We start from the raw sequence: 5224 nt of genomic DNA, 5'->3' as shown, positions 1-5224 counted from the left end.
GGCACTGCGGGGCCTCCTTTCCCGATCGCCCGGGGACTGTGAGGCAGCCCTGGGGAGAACCAGGGACTCTGACTGCTCTCTGACTTAGGCGCACACCGCCCTCGCTGCAAGCAGGAGCAGCTTCTGGAAGGCGACACCCGGGACACCTTGGGGGCCCGACCGCCTCCCGAGAGACACAAAGGGTCCGACAGTTCGATACACTTCGTCCTATCCTTTCTTGTTAAGTGTTTAAGCCGGGCATGGTGGCACACGCCTGTAATCCCAGCACTGGGGAGGCTGAGGCAGGAGAATCACTGTGAGTTCGAGGCCAGCCTGAACTGCATAGTGAAACCTTGTCTCAAAAAGACCAAAAAAAAAAAGCGTTTAAATGTTATTTGTATCAGTGCATGGGCGCAGCCCACAGAGAGCCCATTCGCAGCGCAGTCGGTTCGAGGACGCAGAACATCTCTACTTGTCCACTCCGGTCCGCATCGTCTCTCAGCCAGAGCCGCGGGTGAGAGAGTGAGAGCGGCTGGGGTGTGGCCCAGTGGTGGAACATTCAAGTGCTCACAGGCACGCGCTTGAAAAAGTAAGCCACATTTTTAAAAGGGAAAAAATTATACATTTTTGTATACATTATACATTTTTGTGTACACTATACATAAAATGTATACATTATACATTTATAATGTAGAGCGAATTTGAATCAAGCTGGGCATAGGGGCACATGCCTATAATTCCAACACTCCGGAGGCTGAGGCAGGAGGATCTCCACAAATTTGAGGCCAGCCTGGGCTCCATAGTGAGTTCAAGGCCAGCCTGAGCTACACAGCAAGACTCTGTCTCCAAAAAAAAAAGAAAAGAAGCACAACGTTTACCTGGATCGTTTTGCCTACAAGTTCCCAGTCTGGGTTGCAACAGAGGCAAAGAAGAAGAACTGGTGCGTGGAAGTTGGAGGAGCAAATAGGAAGAAAGGACTTTCTAACCACGTGCGCCCGCCATCACAGAGCGCCTGGAGAGCCTGGCCAGCCATGGCGTGGTGATGTGCACTGGAATCCCAGCACTCCAGAGGCTGAGGCAAGAGGATCAGGTAAGTTTGAGATCAAAACAACAATCATCTATTTGATCTCACAATCCAGTGCACACCTGCACAGACAGACAAAACGAAGAATGTTAAGAAGCAATTATTTACCCCCTTCAGTGTAAAGATGCACTCATCTTGTGTGTTGATATGTAAACTTATTATATTTTATTTCTTTTTGAAGGCACAATCTTGATATTTTCCCTCTCTGTGTGTTTTTTCAAGCTGGCCCCAGTTTATCAATTTCATTTTGTTGATGTTGTTTTGTGAGGCAGGGTCTCGCCATGTAACCCAGGCCGGCCTCGAACTCATGGCGAGCCTCCTGCCTTAGCCTCCCGAGTGCTGTGCCTGCAAGCGTGGCCCCCCACCGCTGGCCCAACGTGATTTTTTTTTTTTTTGCCTTTTTGAGAGAGGGTCTCACTATGCAGTTCAGGCTGGCGTTGAGCTCACTTTGTAGCTCAGGCTGGTCTTGAACTCAAGGATCCTCCTGCCTCAGCCTCCTGTGTGCTGGCATTACAGGCATGCACCACCATGCCCGGCCCCAATGTTATTTTATAAGCCGTCATTTGTAACCACTCACTGCCCGCCATCCTATTGCTTTGGCCAGCTTCTCTGACCTCCTCAATTCCTTCTCTTCCTGCTCCGGAGCCATGGAGGAAACCTCTCTCTCCTTCTAGCCCTACCCACCAGGTAACTCCGTGGGACTGGGGCCTGGGCATTTCCCAGAAGGTCGCGTCTGCGGTGTAACCGGTGACCAGCAGGGGGCAGCACGCGGGCGCAGGATCCAGGCCCCTGATTTCTTCCCCAGGCTGTGCCAGATTTTGGATTTTCTTCATACCAGAGCTGAAGTGGGACAACAGGTGTGATGCTCCTAGCGCTGTTAGGCCTGTGACCTGCAGAACATGCAGTCTTTTTTTTTTTTTTCTTTTTGAGACAGAGTCTCGCTGTGCAGTTCAGACTGGACTTGAGCTCACTTTGTAGCCTAGGCTGGTCTTGAACTCACAAAGATCCTCCTGCCTCAGCCTCCCGAGTGCTAGGATCACAGGCGTGTGCCACCACCCCGGGCTCATGAACATGCAGTCTTCGGTTTTGATACAGGGCCTCTCTATGTAGCCCAGGCTGGCGTTGAACTCATGACGATCCTACTGCCTCAGCCTCCTTAGTGCTGGGATGACAGGGGTGCACCCCCTACCCGGGGATTATACTGTACAGACATGCATTCCGGAGGCCTAGGCAGGAGGGTCATCATGAGTTTGAAGCCAACCTGGGCTACACAGTGAGACCCTGTCTCAAAATACAAGAGGAAAAAAGAATGTATGTTTCCTTTTCCCTCTGTTTTCCTCGCTTGGGCTCATTTTACCACTCAGAATCGAGTCCTGCCCCTCCCCTCCCGCTCTCTCTTTTTCGTGGGCTTCCTTCCCCTACCCCAGCCGGAGGAGCTGCTGCTGTCTAAGTTCTATTCTTGGCCCCATTTTCTCTCTTAGGCAATTCCAGCTCTTCTGTCACAGCGGCAGCCACTCTCAGTAACTCTTCCAGGCCAAGGGTGTCACTATGTAGCCCAGGCTGGCCTTGAACTCACGGTGATCTTCCTGCCTCAGCCTCCCAGGTGCTGAGCTGACAGGCTCCTGCCTCTCCCTTCTGACTGCACCTGGGCAGTGCAGTCCCCAGTCACATCCGGGTGGCGGCTGCATCCTGGTGCTTGTCCTTTCCCGACAACTTCTGCTTTCGGGGACGGCTCAAAGGGAAGGGAGAAGAAGGCTGCTCTCGGGTCTCTGGAGCGATTCAGGTGCCGGCCAAGGATCCAGGTCTTAGAGCAGAGCTGCTGGAGACCTGGGCGGAGAGCCTGGGGCTGGGCTCAGGGAGGGGTGAATGCAGACTGGAGGAATTCATGTCCTGCAGGCCTCTCTGAGGCTGTGCTGCAGGGGAGTATTTTTAAGCTGGGCATGGTGGCACAGGCTGTCAATCTAGCACTTGGCAGGCCCAGGCAGGAGGATCTGCTTGAGTTTACAGCCGGCTGTGATGAGACAGGATCTCACTATGTAGCCCAGGCTGGCTTCAAACTTGCAGTGATCCTCCTGCCTCAGCCTCTAGAGTGCTGGGATGACAGGCGTGCGCCACCACACCTGCCTCATTTGTCCTTCCTTCCTTCCTTCCTTTCCTGGGGACTGAGTCCAGGATTTTCACACTGAGCTTCATCCCTGGACCTTTTCTTTTTTTTTTTTTTATTTTGACACAAGGTCTCACTAAATTGCCCAGGCTCTGCAGTCCTCCTGCCTCAGCCTCCCCTTGCTGGGATGACAGGCGTGCGCCACCCCGCCAGGCTCCAGTGTGAGTTCTTAACTTCAATGGAAATGCCATGGTTAGGAAAAAAACCACGCCGTGTTCCGTAAGGGGCTGGCATTGGGGAAGCTGGTGAAGGGCACCGGGACTCTGTGCTGTCTTTGCAAATCTTCCTTAAATCTAAAATTAACTCCAAATAAAAACCGAATCACAGAAAACAAAGAAGCAAGGCAGGGGCTGACGCTGGCTCAGCTGGCTGGTCTGGACCTGTGGCGGGCACGGGGCAGCAGACGGCTTTACGGGACTCGGGCTGGCCGCGGAAAGCTCAGGGCGGTGCCGTCATCCCCCTGGGGGACACAGCTGTGCGCCGCTCTCCCGGCTGAGAGCCTCGGGTCTGTGGGCCCAGGCGGGGACGGAACTCTCACCGTCACTGTGCCCAGCCCGCTGAGCTGCGCGCCTGAGGAACCTGCCGCCAGGGTTCTGCACAGGAATTGCTTCCAGTGAGTCGGGCATGCTGGCGCCTGCCTGACACCTCAGCCCTCAGTTTTTTTGTTTTTGTTTTTTGTTTTTGTCTTTTTGAGGCAGGGTCTCGCTGTGCAATTCAGGCTGGCCTTGAGCTCACTTTGTAGCCCAGGCTGGTCTTGAACTCGCAACGATCCTCCTGCCTCAGCCTCCCGAGTGCTGGGATTACAGGCCTGTGCCACCCCGCCCGGCCACCCCAGCCCTTAAGAGGCTGAGGCAGGAGGATTGAAAGTTTGAGCCCAGCCTGGGCTCCATAGTGACTTAGGAAGATCCTGTCTCCAGAAAATAGAAATAAAAATAAATAGAGCTGAGGATGTAGTTCAGTGTGAGGGCCTTTCGTTTGAGCCCCAGTATCAGGAAAAAGAAAATCCCTTCAGCGGAGCTTAGCTCTCTGCCTGACATTTTGAGGCTCCTTACTGGGGGGAGGGTGCCCAAAATATCAGCCAGGAAAAGGGCTGAGTGTCGGCCAGTGACAGCCCTTGAGGCTCAGGGGTCCTGTGATTGTCGCCGCACCCTGGGGAGCAGAGGACAGCGAGCAGGACACGGAGCCAAGGGGAGCCACAGAAATGAGTAGACGCAGCGCTCAGCAAGGGCTCCGAGGCCTCGGGGAGAAAGGTCAGGTCTGCACCCAGGACCCACGGCCTTGATCACAGATTCTCCCTGAGACGGAGAACCGGCTGAGCCGGCAGAAAGAAGCCTGCAGCGCGGCATGTTTCCCCTCCCCTCCCCTCCCCTCCTCTCTCTCCCCCTCCTTTCTCTTTTTGTTGTTGTTTGTTTTTTGAGACAGAGTATTGCTGTGTAGTTCAGGCTGACCTCAAACTCACTATGTAGCCCAGGCTGGCCTTGAACTCAGGGATCCTCCTGCCTCAGCCTCCTGAGTATTCGGGTTACAGGCGTGCACCACCACGCCCAGTCACTTCTGCTATTAAGCCTATCCTTTGGCTGTTTAAACATCATCTGTTTCCTCCTTCCCTGAGAACGAAGAAGAAAAGTTCACTTCTTAGGGTTGTTTTTCATAGGGGGACTGAACCCAGGCCTTCACTCCAAGCCCCATCCCTAGCCTGTTCATTTATTTTCGTATTTATGAGACAGGGTCTCACTAAATCATCGAGTTGCCCATGTTGGACTCAAAATTGCCATCCTTCTGCTTCAGCCTCCCAGGGTGCTGAGGTTACAGGGGTGTGCCATCTCGCTGGGCTAAGAAAAGTCCTTCAGGGCCTGATGAGCCAGAGCCCCACGGGGAGGGGGGTGGAGTGTGGAACAAAAACCAAAATGCGCTGTGCACAGCTCCCGACCATGACTGTGATCATCCATATGGCAAACGTAGACTAATAAAGTCTCTAAGACGTTTACTTTTTTGGT

Source organism: Chinchilla lanigera, unplaced genomic scaffold (assembly GCF_000276665.1).
Source record: "Chinchilla lanigera isolate Chin_1 unplaced genomic scaffold, ChiLan1.0 scaffold00050, whole genome shotgun sequence".
Lineage (NCBI taxonomy): Eukaryota > Metazoa > Chordata > Mammalia > Rodentia > Chinchillidae > Chinchilla > Chinchilla lanigera.
Note: the sequence above shows the minus strand (reverse complement) of the source record.